Here is a 14,081-nt window from a genome sequence, read left to right as displayed (position 1 = left end):
TCTTTTTTGCAAATACTCCCTTTTAATTTTCTCATATATTCCAGGACAACATTCAAACTAAATTAATATAATAAATGACTTAGTGTACAAGATAAACTAAAAATATTTATAATTTGACAGCTACAGAAAAAATAATTCGTATATCACATATTCCTCCAACCTTAGAAATTATAGTATTTTTAAGATTTTCCATATAAATGTTAAGAGCATAAGAAATGAAGCAGAATTGAAATGTTACTTTGCAAAAAATCACCATATATTTATTCATAATACTGGTGTTCTATACAGAGCCCATTGATGGTGTAATGTTTTTTGAAAACTACATATAAAACAATTGGTTTCAATTTTTGTTTGAGACACCCTTTTTATTTGGTATTTAAAGTTACAATGATTTTATAAGGGAAATTACTCTGAATATGTTTATTTCAGTACTATAAATTTGATTTCCTTTATATGTTCATCTTCTGATTCTCTTTAAAACCTTCCTAATTAAAATCTTGGAGACTTCTTTTTTAAGTTTCTATTAAATTCATTATCATATGATATATGTGATTTTAATTCTTTAGACAAATTGCTCTTGAAGCACACCAGCTTTTAACTATAATTAAGAGAGCTATTTAATTAAAGAAATTACCCTGTCATGATAATATAACTAAGAATGCTTATATTAAAACAGTCTGATACTGAGAAAACTATTTACATACAAGTTCTGTAAATAAAGTAATGAGGCACTGGTTAAGAAATACTTTTTCTTTACAATGCAATTATAAATTGACTCTATCACCTTCAAAATTAGTTCCCTTGGGAAGCCATGCAACCCTTCAAACTGTTTTCCCACTCTTCATAACAGTGTTGGAACTCAGAAATTGGAATATCCTTCAGATGGTCGGTTACATTTTTTAAAATGTTTTCTACTGTTCCAGAATGGTGTCCTTTGAGGTGTTTTATTTAAAGTTGGGAACAGGAAAAAGTTACAGGGACACAAGGCAGGTGTATAAGGTGTTTGAGGAACTACAGGAATGTTTTTCTTTGCCAAAAACTAATTAATTAAGAGTGCAGTGTGACAAGGTGCATTGTCATGATGCAGCATCCAGTTGTCTTTGATAGCTGATCTCACATGTGCAACTCTTTTCTGCAATCTTTCAAGAATTTCTTGGTAAACATATTGATTTACAATCTGTCCTATGGACAATGCCATTACTATCGAAGAAACAAATTAGTATGGTTTTGATTTTTGATTTGCTCATTTTTGCTTTTTTGAGATGTGGCAAGTTTGAAGTGTGCCACTCCTTGCTCAGGTGTGTTGTTTCTGGGTTGTACTCAAATATCCAAGATTCATCACCAGTAATAACATTTTTTTAGAAAATCAGGATCAGTTTCAATTCGCCCTAGAAGATCATGGCACACTTCCACCCTGTTGCTTTTTTGTTGAAAAGTGAGGTTTTTTGGGACCAATTTTGCACAAACTTTTTCATGTCCAGTTGGTTTGTCAAAATTTTATGGACTGTGGTATAGTTCAAATTCAATTGTTCTGCATTCTTTCTGACAGTTAATTGTAGGTTGTACCGTATCAAATCTCTGATTTGCTCAACATCACTTTTTGATGTTAATGTTCTTCCAGAATGTGGATCATCCGCAACTGATTCCTGGCCATCTGAAAATGCTTTAAATCCCCCTAAAAACTTAGGCTCATGACAGAACGTCATCTCCATACGCTCTTCAATTTTGAAAAATTTTCAGTAGCATTGTCACTGAGTTTAACACAAAACTTGATAGCACAATGTTGCTCATAATTAGTATCACTCATTTTTGTAACGCACAACAAAAACTCGTTTCACGAAAAGTTTGTTTACGTCCCACGTGGCAACAATAGACTAAAAATATTAATACCTAATATAAATCAGCTGTTCATATAACCATATGTTTACTAGTAACTTTACAGGGTTGCCAGTTTGGCTGCCAAAAAAACTAGTCTCACTTACTTTATTTACAGACCTCGTAACTATCAATCTTTGGAGCCAGAAGTATACAGTCAATTGTGGGTTGAGAAGATATTAAACTCCTGCAACCCCTATGGCCCTCTTTTGTCACAAGTATGCCTATAAAAAAATGAAATTTTTATTTTTTAAAATAGATCCTACTAAAAAGAAATGTTAAATCAGAGTAAAATAGGATATTCACACATTTTTGCTTCCCAAAGGGTGTATTCCCTAGTCTCCCAAAATAAATAAAACTTAAAACATTAATTTTTTTTTTAAATGTGTTCTATTGTATAAAAAAAAAAAACAGAAAAATGTCTTAATTTTCAGGCTTGTTGGCCCATGATTTTATAATTGTTTAATAAAAAAAATAAAATATTGCAGAAACAGAATCATTTCTTTTTGTTTTCCATCTTCAGAAAAAGTTAAAAAGCAATGGCTCCTAGCTGCCTTCATTCAGAAATAGTAAGTGAAAATAGTTAATATCTTTTTTTAAGGAAATTAAAAAAAAAAGAAGATATCTAGGGTAATTTATGCTAGTAATGCACACATTGCATTATTGTCTGTAAGTTGTCGTGTTGTATTTTTGATTACGTATGAGTTATTAACATTACTTCCCCCACAAAAAAAAACTGTCACATAAAAATTAAGAATACTTTTTAATTAAAACAAAAACATAGTAATAATGTTTACAAAGCGCCTGTATTTAAGAAAAAATAATAAAAATTTTAATGGACATCATTAAAAGAGGAAGAAAATCACTCTGGTATTTTTACCTTGAAAAGATTAATGCTGGAGAAAGGAGGTTAGAATTGTTGATGACTTCTGGAAAATGTTAATGCTTATGTTGACTGACAATTTTTTATGCATTTATTTGGGCATACAACTCTGTTACATATTTTTTTGTATGATGTCTTTTAAGAGTACATTCATAAAAATTGAAAAAAGTGTGGTTAGATGTTAATTAAATATTTTTTAAATTGAGATTTTTTTCTTAGGTTTTAGTACTTCCATTTTCTTCTGATGTATAAATCCTTAAAATTATTGAAGAATAGGTAGATTATAAAATAGTTTTCTGCTCTCAAATGGTTATAAACAATATTTTTACAAGTTTATCTGCACATGACTGTGACATAATAGCAGAAAGTGAAGTTAAGCGAATTAAGGAACCTCCTTTTGAATCAGCCTATAAAAATTGGCAGTTTTAATTTCACTTATTTATGTTAAAATAATTGTTTTCACAAGTTTTTGCTTAAGATGTGTAAGTTGTTTTCAAAAATAGTGGCTGTTCACTATATAATTTTTTAAATCTTTAACGTGAAAAAAAATTTTATTTGGGATAAAAAGAGGCCCTCTCAATGACAATATTAATGATCATTAACTTTTATAAAACTTTAATGTGAACATTAAAGAATAAAGACAAAAAATCGTATTTATCTTCAAAAAATTATTAAATAAAGAAAGGAACTTCTGTTTAGTAATTTTATTTCTCTGCTGCAATTTTGTAAGTTCATTATCGGTACTTTGAATACATTGTAAAATTTTCTTGTGTTATGATTTGATTAATCAGTTTTTATTTACATTTAGGAAAAAATTAATTTATTATTCATTGATTAAATCAACTTGATACCAAAATCTGATGTGGACACCACATGACTTGTACGTCTATTAAATTACATATATACTTTTTGCTGGACCTCATTTAAACTTTTTCATTTGGAAGTGAAATATGATCCTCAATTCTTAATAAAGTGGACAGTTACACAATTGCATGTGGTGGACACCACATTGCATCACATTTTTTTTGGTGTCTGTATCAGCATTTAATATTAGTTTATACATTAATTTTATTTCACATCGCTCAAGTAGTTATGTGGTGTAAGTGAGAACGTGATGGATCTGTAACCATGGACACATTGGTTCGAATCTGACTTTATATACATTTATTTCTTTTTAACTTTTTTTTTTTAATTTAAATATATCGATTTATTAATAATTATTAACATCTAAAAATTTTTGAATTAAAATGAAAAAGTACATAAAATTTTATTTCACTAATAATTTCTGATTTTTTTTTCAATCTGAAATTAATAATTATTAACAAATCATATTTAAATTTTAAAAAAAAGAAGCTAAAAAAATATATGTATATGAAGTTGGATTCAAACCGATGTGCCTTCCCCTTGTAAGAACCAATTACTTCATTAATTAAAATGTTATATGGCTGTAACTCTGGAACCAATGAAAATAAGTACCACTTATTATATATCGTTGAAAAGCTCTCAATGAGGGCTTATTACTGCAGTTAAGAAAAAGTCCAAAATACAATTTTTTTTTTATTTTGGGCTTTTTTTTTTTAGTCGATGGCAATCAAAAGGGGAGAAGCACTACTAGTCCCAAATCCAAAATTTCAACATACTACGGCTAATCGTTTTTGAGTTATGCGAGATACATACGTACAAGGAAGTAAAAAGTGAATGAAGAATTGCAACTAACCAACTATGAGAATGGTGACGTACAATTTTGTATGTATTTGTAGGGGCATACAAGTCTATTATATATTTTTAAGAACTCTTTTTTTTTTGGTCGAGTCAAAAGTTTTTGACTGGACTGATGCAGCTGTCCAAGATTTCCTATGTAGTGCTAGTCGTTTCATTTCGGTTTACCCCCTACATCCTACATCCCTAAAAATTTGTTTTATATATTCCAAACATTGCCTGCCTGCACAATATTTTCTTCTACCTTTACCTCCAATATTAAAGCGATTATTCCAGGATGCCTTAATATGTGGCCTATGAGTCTGTCTCTTCTTTTAATTATATTTTTCCAAATGCTTCTTTCTTCATTGATTTGCCACAACACCTCTTCATTTGTCACTTTATCCATCCATCCATCTGATTTTTAGCATTCTCCTATAGCACCACATTTCAAAAGATTCTAATCTTTTTTTCTCAGGTACTCCAATCATCCAAGTTTCACTTCCATATAAAGCTATGCTTCAAACATATACTTTCAAAAATCTTTTCCTGACGTTTAAATTAATGATTAAATTATATTTCTGACTGAAGGCTCGTTTTGCCTTTGCTGTTTGGCATTTTATATCGCTTCTGTTTCATCCATCTTTAGTAATTCTACTTCCCAAATAACAAAATTCTTCTACCTCCACAATCTTTTCTCTTCCTATTTTTACATTCAGTGGTCAATCTTCATTATTTCTACTACATTTCATTACTTTTGTTTTGTTCTTATTTATTTTCATGCAGCAGTTCTTGCGTAGGACTTCATCCAGGGTTTTAATTGTTCCTTCTAAATCTTTTTACTCTCAGCTAGAATTACTACATCAGCAAATTGTAGCATCTTTATCTTTTCACCTTGTACTGTTACTCCAGATCTAAATTGTTCTTTAACATCATTAACTGCTAGTTCTATGTGAAGATTAAAAAGTAACAGGGATAGGGAACATCGTTGTCGGACTCCCTTTCTTATTACAGTTCTTTCTTATGTTCTTCAATTATTACTGTTGCTGTTTGGTTCCTGTGAATGTTAGCAATCGTTCTTCTAGCTCTGTATTTGAACTAATTTTTTTTAAATGTTGAACATTTTATTTCAGTCTACGTTATCGAATGCCTTTTCTAGGTCTATAAATGCCAATTATGTTGGTTTGTTTTTCTTTAATCTTCCTTCTACTTTTAATTATATGATATTTTTTAATCTGAGCCCTAAAATTGCTTCCCTTATCCCTATACTTTTCCTGAAACCAAATTGGTCTTCTCCTAACACTTCTACTCTCCTCTCAATTCTTCTGTACAAAATTCTAGTTAAGATTTTTTTTGCATGGTTAGTTAAGCTAATTGTTCTGTATTCTTCACATTTATATGCTCCTGCTTTCTTTGGTATCATGACTATAACACTCCTTTTGAAGTCTGATGGAACTTCACTTTTTCATAAGTGTTACATACCAGTTTGTGTAAAGTATCGATCACTTCCTCACCTGCACTGCGCAGTAATTCTATAAGTATTCTGTCTACTCCAGGAGCCTTTCTGCCATTCAAATCTTTTAATGCTCTCTTAAATTCAGATTTCGGTATTGTTTCTCCCCTTTCATCCTCTTTGACCTCCTCTTCTTCCACTATAACACCATTTTCTAATTCATTTCCTTCGTATAACTCTTGAATATATTCCACTCACCTATCGACTTTGCCTTCTGTATTATAAAAGGTGTACCATCTTTGTTTAACATATTATTAGATTTTAATTTATGTACCCCAAAATTTTCCTTAACTTTCCTGTATGCTCTGTCTATTTTACCAATGTTCATTTTTCTTTCCACTTCTGAACACTATTCTTTAATCCACTGTTTTTTCATTAGTTTGCACTTCCTGTTTATAGTATTTCTTAATTGTCAATAGTTCCTTTTACTTTCTTTATCGCTAGCATTTTTATTTTTTCTACATTCATCCATCAGCTGCAATATATCATCTGAAATCCAAGGTTTTCTACCAGTTCTCTTTGTTCCACCTAAGTTCGCTTCTGTTGATTTAAGAATTTCCTATTTAACATTTTCCCATTCTTCTTCTACATTTTCTACCATATCTTTTTTACTCAGACCTCTTGCGATGCCTTCCTCAAAAATCTTCTTTACCTCCTCTTCCTCAAGCTTCTCTAAATTTTACTGATTCATCTGACACCTTTTCTTCAGCTTTTTAAACCCCAGTCTACATTTATCACTAAATTATCATTGCTATCTATGTCTGCTCCAAGGTAAGCTTTGCAGTCGAGGAGGTGATTTCTAAATCTTTGCTTAACCATGATATAATCTGTCGAAGAACTCTTAAGAGTACATCCATAAAGATTAAAAAAAACTTGGGTCGATATTTAGATAAAAAATTTAATCATCAATTTACCAATGACTTGTTTAAATTTATCGTGTAATAAAACTTTTTCCTTCAGAAAATTAAATATCTACCCACAAACAGGTTTATAGTGCACTAGAAATAATGGGTAGAGAACCAGTCTCTGTGGGATGCTGTATAACAACTCAGCCTTTTTTTTTTTGCTATTGTACCAGGTGGAGACAGGACCTGCTTTTTAAGCATAACTCAGTCACCACCTCTGTAAAAAACGGCCATCCCAAATAATTTTCAGCGACACAATGGCAAATAATTGTTCAGTACAGTTTTCATGTACTGAAAAATGTTATGCTCCACACGTTTTCCTCCGTACATGAAATAATGAAGAACGTGGAGCAGAAACATTAAATCTGTGATGAAACCCAACACATAATATACACCCAGTACAATCTTACACAGTAGCACCACCACAGCATGAATAATTGCAGTACCCCAACTATACATCATAAAATTTTTTATCGTAATACGATAAAACGAACACACATCGCAAGATACGATGCACGAACATGCACGCTAGCACCACCACAACACGAATTACTATAGCATCCAAAGTTATACCTCATATATATATATATATGTATGTATGTGTAATGTGAATAAATATATATATATATTTTTTTTTTTTTTAATAATTTTAACACGGAAGATGGCTGTAAGCCATATTCTATCACATTATATTGCTGAGCTGTGTAAACAGCAGTATTTTATATGCTTCTTATTCAAAAACACCGAACATAAAGCAATTTGATTTTATGAAAAAATTAGTCACAAGTTTAACCATGAAACATGTTGAAAGACGACTGACTACTCATTCCAAATTTGCCGTTTGATCTGAAAAATATAATTTCTAATTCACTGCGGCAAACAGAAGTTGGAAAACAAACTGTAAAAAATACTAGATCTGACAGTTTAGATAAATGAGGAGATATCTATCGTTACTGTCTGTTCACAAAAAAAGTGAATGACTGGCTTATAAGTGTGTTTTGTGTGAAGTTCCTAACTGTCTTCATTTTAACGTGCTTGAAAATAATTCACTGTTGAATATCACTGTTTTAGGTTATGGTTAATTATTATTTTGCTTACTTAGTGGTTTACATTTTCATCAATAAAATTTTTATATTTTATTTTTTCAAAAAACATTTAAAAAACCCAAAAAGCTAGTTTAGTTGTGAAAAAAATCAGCCAAAGGGGAATAAATGTCAGTATCTGCCTTGTAGATAGTTGTTTTGGGTAACATGGTAATGACAGATGTTTCTGGTTGAAGATAAATAACTAAATAAACTGGCTACACAGTGCTCCCTTTCCTTGTCGCCATTTTTTTTTTTTTTAAAGTTGCGGCGCTTATGCAGACCAACTTAACCTTTTAACCTTCATGCCTGTCAAATGCTGTTAGTTACAGAAGTTACAAATAATGTAGTTTTGCATAAAATACAAACACAAAGATCATCTAAAGTTAATAATAAGTATGAACATGCACACACACACACATATATATATATATATATATATATATGATTTTTTTATAATTAGGTTCATAGCTGAACACAATTTAAAAATAATGAACATTAGTAAAGTTCAACCCATAATAATATTTTCTTGTTAGGTTTTTGCTATCGGTGTGTTGATTTATTCTGGATTTTTTATGTATAATTATAAATCTTTTATAAGAGATTAATACGTTTTTAATTCTTATTCGTTATAATGCTGTTTGATTATATTATAATTATACCTAATAAAATGTAGAAAAAATGTACACTAGTATCAAAAGCTTAGACAAAAAATTTTCTGTGAAGAATTTTACTAATGTTCATTATTTTTAAATAAAAATCCGATAAAAAATGTAATATGAGATGTGGCTATTAAATAACAAGACTAATGCTGCTACAGAAGAACTGTGCATGTGCCAAATTCGTACTGCTGACAGCTGTGTAGCGTGTAGCCTTCTCTTTTGATTTTGCCACTCCAGTTTCATGTCTTTTATGTCTACAGAAACTACTATGTTTGTAGCACTACCAAAATAAAAATGCAGGGAACACAATAATACGTCTGTTCAACATATTCATTACATTATCCTTCAACAAACTTTATGCTCCAAAGTTTTAAATGACATTTTGCTAAAAAAAAGTCATCAAAATTATAAATTTTATGTGTACGTGCACATGAACTTAATTTGTACACCAATGTACCTTAATATACAGAAATTCGATGACTTTACAAATTTCATAAAAATTTACAAGTCATAAAATTTTAAAACATTTCTTCAAATTTCCGGATGAAATTAACATTTTTTTTTAGAATTTAAAAATTATAAATAGGGGATTTTAAAAGATAATGAATAAATAAAAATCTGCCCTTTTTCAGTTGATATCACAAATCATCTTAGTCAACTTAATCTTAAACTACAAGGCAAACATCAAATGGTTACAACTTTGTTTGATTATATCAGCATTTTCAAACAGAAATTATCACTTTAAAAAACAAATTCAAAAAGAAAATTTATTATATTTTGCAAGTTGTTTGACATTGCTACAAAAATTTCCAGAATTTTAAAATTTCTGAATATGTTGCTCAAATTCAGTTATTATAAAATGAATTTGATAGAAGATTTATTAAATTTCAAGAAATGTGAAAATTAATTTCAGTTATTCAATTCTCCTTTATCAATTGACATTGAAACCATGGACAAAAATCTACAAATGAAGTTAGTTGAAAAATTTAATGTGTAATATACTGAGACAAAAGTATATGGAGGTTGGGATTCCAGATTTTTATAATTATTTAGCAATCTATGATTTCCCAATACATTATGTGCAGATAGATGTATTTTAGCTATGTTTGGTAGCACATATTTTTGCAAACAGTTTCAATATTGAATAAAAATAAAACTGCAGAAAGATCCTGATTGACAGATCAGAATGTGTAGTCAATTTTGAAAATAACCACAGCACAACAGTTTCAACCAAATTTTGTAGATTTGGTTAAAGAAAATGTTGCCAAATTTCTTCCAAAAAATAATTTTGTGATATTAATTTGAAAAAAATTCCATATTTTATGTATGTTTTGTATTACAGTGCAATTATTATATAATGTTCAAAAGAAAGATTTTGTTTCTTCATTACTTGTTTATACAGACTGATGTACTTATGTAGGTGTGTACATATGAATCTATAGTACCCATTTCAAAGGAATTGTTTATACGAGATGATTAAGCTTAAATAGCTTGTATTTTTTTTTTCAGAAAATAAAGTTTGTCATAGATAATGTTTATAACGTTCTTGTAAAAAAACGTGTGATATTTTGTTCAAGGTTTAAAAATTAAAACATATTTCTTGTGATATATTTTAATACAAGATTTGAAAGTGGATATAAGAAAATAAAATAAAACCATGCTACATTTTTTTTGTTATGATGATAGTCTGTTGTGGTCATATTGTAGTCATGCTTGATAGTAAACAAGTTTGACTTACCTGAGTTGAGAGTATAAATGAATTTTATTGATGGTAGTATTTAAATATATTATTACTTGTTGAATCAAATGAGCTAAGAGTAAAGTGTTGGTAGAGAAATCTGCTTTGGTGGTGAAACTCTAGATTTTGAACAGAATAAGTTAGATGAAATTTTTCGACTAGAGTAAATGATTCTGACAAATACAACTTTCATAACCCTTGAGTGATGCAAATCCATGAATTTGAAATTATTTAATGCTACTTCTTTTCTTAATTGATTTTTTAATGATAATATTAATAACCAGTCTTAATTGACTATATAAATCTTGTCATTGGGACAGTAAATTATCAGATAGGATGTCATTCCAATGAAAATTAAATTGCCACACTTATCGCATAAAAAGTTTTCATAAGAATACTACCAGCCCAATTAAGCAATGATAGAAAGATTATTTCTTTTAGTATTTGTGTTACTTTCCTTTTTATTAAATTTGGGTATTAATTTATCTGAATGATTATTATTCCATGAAATTCTTAATATTAATTTTTGCTCAATGGTACTGAAGTTATCATTCACTGTAAGTACACTTTGATGATTACAAAAAAATTTATAAAGTGGAAAACTATGTTGTTTGAACTAATAACTTAATCAAATTTTGATTTTTTTTATTACATCTAGATCATCACATCCTAAAATAAAATCATCAAAATAAAAATTGTTTTTTGAATGATTGAATGCTTTAATGATTGACTGGTTTATTAAGTTTTTTAATGATGGATAGATATCCAGAAAGCATATAACCTAGCCTGGTTTTGATGAATGACTGGATACTGAGTACTATAAGTGAATTTATTTGGTTTGATAAAATTGAACACCAAGAATAACATAAATTTTAGAAGAAATGTTAAAGTCTGGATCAGTGAAGAATAAATTTTTAGGTAAGTTAAAATTTACTCTGCTGGAAGATTGTCAGTTAAATCTGGCTATATAACACATTGAAGTTCAAAGTTGAAATCTTTATAACTGTAGTTAGATTGGGTATGATATTATATTTGGATTGACAAGAATAATTATTAATAGTGGAGATCAGAAGATTATTTTTTCAGAAGTCCTAATTTGTATGCAAATTTAGCTGTACAAAACTTTGCTTGACTACCATAATCTAAGAGTATTCTGCAAGTAATATTATTCCAGTATTTATCTGTAGTGTTACATAACACAGAAGATAAAAGAATATCTCTGTCTACAATTTAAAGGCGCAATTTGTATTAGAGGAATTTTTAGAATTAGATGTTTCATGGATTAATAATGTTTTTTGAACAAATTTTACACACTTGTTTATTGAGACAGTCCTTAACAAAATGACCAGGATGAAAATAGTTAAAAAAGCATTTGATTTTTGGTGGAAATTCCTTACATTAAATTCTAAAAATTCATTTACATGATATAAGCAATGATTTGATTTACACATGTGACAAAAAATATCTTTTAAGTTACATAATAATTGAATGAGTTGTTTTTATGAGTTTTACTGAAGTATTGTGAACTTTTTTGATTGTTGGTTGATTTAGTACCAATCATATGTGAAGTACTAGCTGATGAATGAGGTTAACATTAAGGTCCATTTTAGCAGCCACATTTTCGATTGCTTTCTAGCTTCAAGAAAATCAACTAAATTCTGAAAATCAGATAATTGTGTGACAGAAAATTTTTCCTTCCACCACTTAGCTGTGATCGGATTTAGTTGCAAATGTTGTGAAAATAAGTTCAAAGATACCCACTGATAAATTCATCGCAAAGTGAATGTACAGTTGAAGTAATTATGTTAATAAAATGAGAAATGCTAGATAAAGATTCTTTTTCTTACTGAATTAATTTTTAGAATATTATTAATGTAATGAACAGCTATGAGTAATTTATTGTCAAATCTATCTTTTAACACATTATTAATTACTATTAAGTAGTTATCATTGATGTTAGACAAATTTTTTATTATATCAAATGCTGTTCCCTAAATGTAGAATGTAAGTAATGGGGTTTTTGATGTCAGATAAATCACTTTTGGAATGCACCAAATCATTGAACATACTAAAATATTACTATTCAAGAATATTTCCATGAGAGGATAACAAATTAATAGTCAGTATTTGAATTTCATTAACTGTAATGAGACTTTTAGTTTAATTTGTATTTGAGTTATTTCAATTAAAACTATAAATTAATTAGTGTATTTAGTTTACATTCTAAATTGCATAAATTATCCTTTGTCTGAATTCTTTCATCTTAAACATTTTCGTTTAAATCCATTTCCTCAATTCATGATGATTAAATTCCATCATATTTTTCAGAAACTTCATGTAGATTTTTCTCAGGTTGATTTTCAAAGAGTAACTGTCATGAATTTGATGATAAAATTATTAACATACATTTGTATCTTAGTGATTGAGGATTTAATGACAGTATATTTACTCTTTAATGCAGTTAAAGCTGCCTGTAAGTCTACCAAATTATTTATCTAAATTTATGATTATAATGCTAGGAAATTGAATAATAATAAATACTGAGTAACCAATTAGGATGACTAGTTATTTACTTGATCCGTGTCACTTGAAGTAATGGAATGTCTGATGAATAAGTTGCATCTTCATAAAATAACACATCACTTTACATAAATACAACTCAGCACTGATTTCAGCATATTCAGCCCAAAAGACAATATTTTATGTACAAATCTTGCCATACTAATTTATGTGGCTAATATATCGTACCGAATGCTGGTTCTTTAAATGAATGTACAACACATATTTTAAGGTTAATTGATATTTATTTTTACAACACATACATAAATAGAATGTTTAGAAGGCCTGAGCGCTGCAATATCATTTATAAATTAATTTAACACACACATTTAAATTATAAACTAGATTGACTATTCATAGATATTGAATTTGAAAAGTAAGATAAATGACTGTTGATAGTAAGGATCCTACATCATGAATAAATGTGTTCCAAATCTGAACTGAACAATATAAATATCATGACAATCTATATTGTGAGAAAGAAGAAAACTACAGGGTCACAGGACAATAAAGAAGAGATAAACGTGATTTCATCACTTAACACTGGAAAAATGTTATATTTTCTTACTAGTTACATTTTTATATTCAGGGACAAGGTTTCCATACATTAGAAAAGAATCAGATGGAAATATGGCACTGGCTCATATCCAACAATAAGTCTAACATCCCCAGAATAAAATGTTTTGGGGTTGTTTCACATTTGAATGTTTTTCATTACTTCCTTTAGATGGTATGTTGAAAAGTTGGGTGGATATATCAAGATTCTGAAGGAAAGGGTTGTGACATAACTTCAAAACAAATTTTCACAAGGCAACAGAATGCACCAACAAGATTTGGCACCATGCCCTACCAAAAAGTATGGCATGGTGCCAAAAAAGTGGAACATTTTTTGAAGAACAAAAGTGCTACCATGGCCGGCAACTCCTCAAACTTAAAACCAAATGTGAAATTTTTGGGCAGTACTAAAAAACTACTCCCAAAAAGGAATCGTACCACAAAAATTGAACTCATTTTAAAGTAATAATTTTCATATGGTCTCATGATGAAGAAATAAAAAAAAATGTGTTATACCCTTGTTGAATCAATACCAAATCGTGTACACGAAGTGTTTAAGAATGAAGGAGGACATATTAATTACTAGATATTTACAAATTGTACTGTATGAT

The sequence above is a fragment of the Lycorma delicatula genome, chromosome 3, assembly GCF_047948215.1.
Source record: "Lycorma delicatula isolate Av1 chromosome 3, ASM4794821v1, whole genome shotgun sequence".
Taxonomy (NCBI): domain Eukaryota; kingdom Metazoa; phylum Arthropoda; class Insecta; order Hemiptera; family Fulgoridae; genus Lycorma; species Lycorma delicatula.
This window is presented reverse-complemented; position numbering follows the sequence as displayed.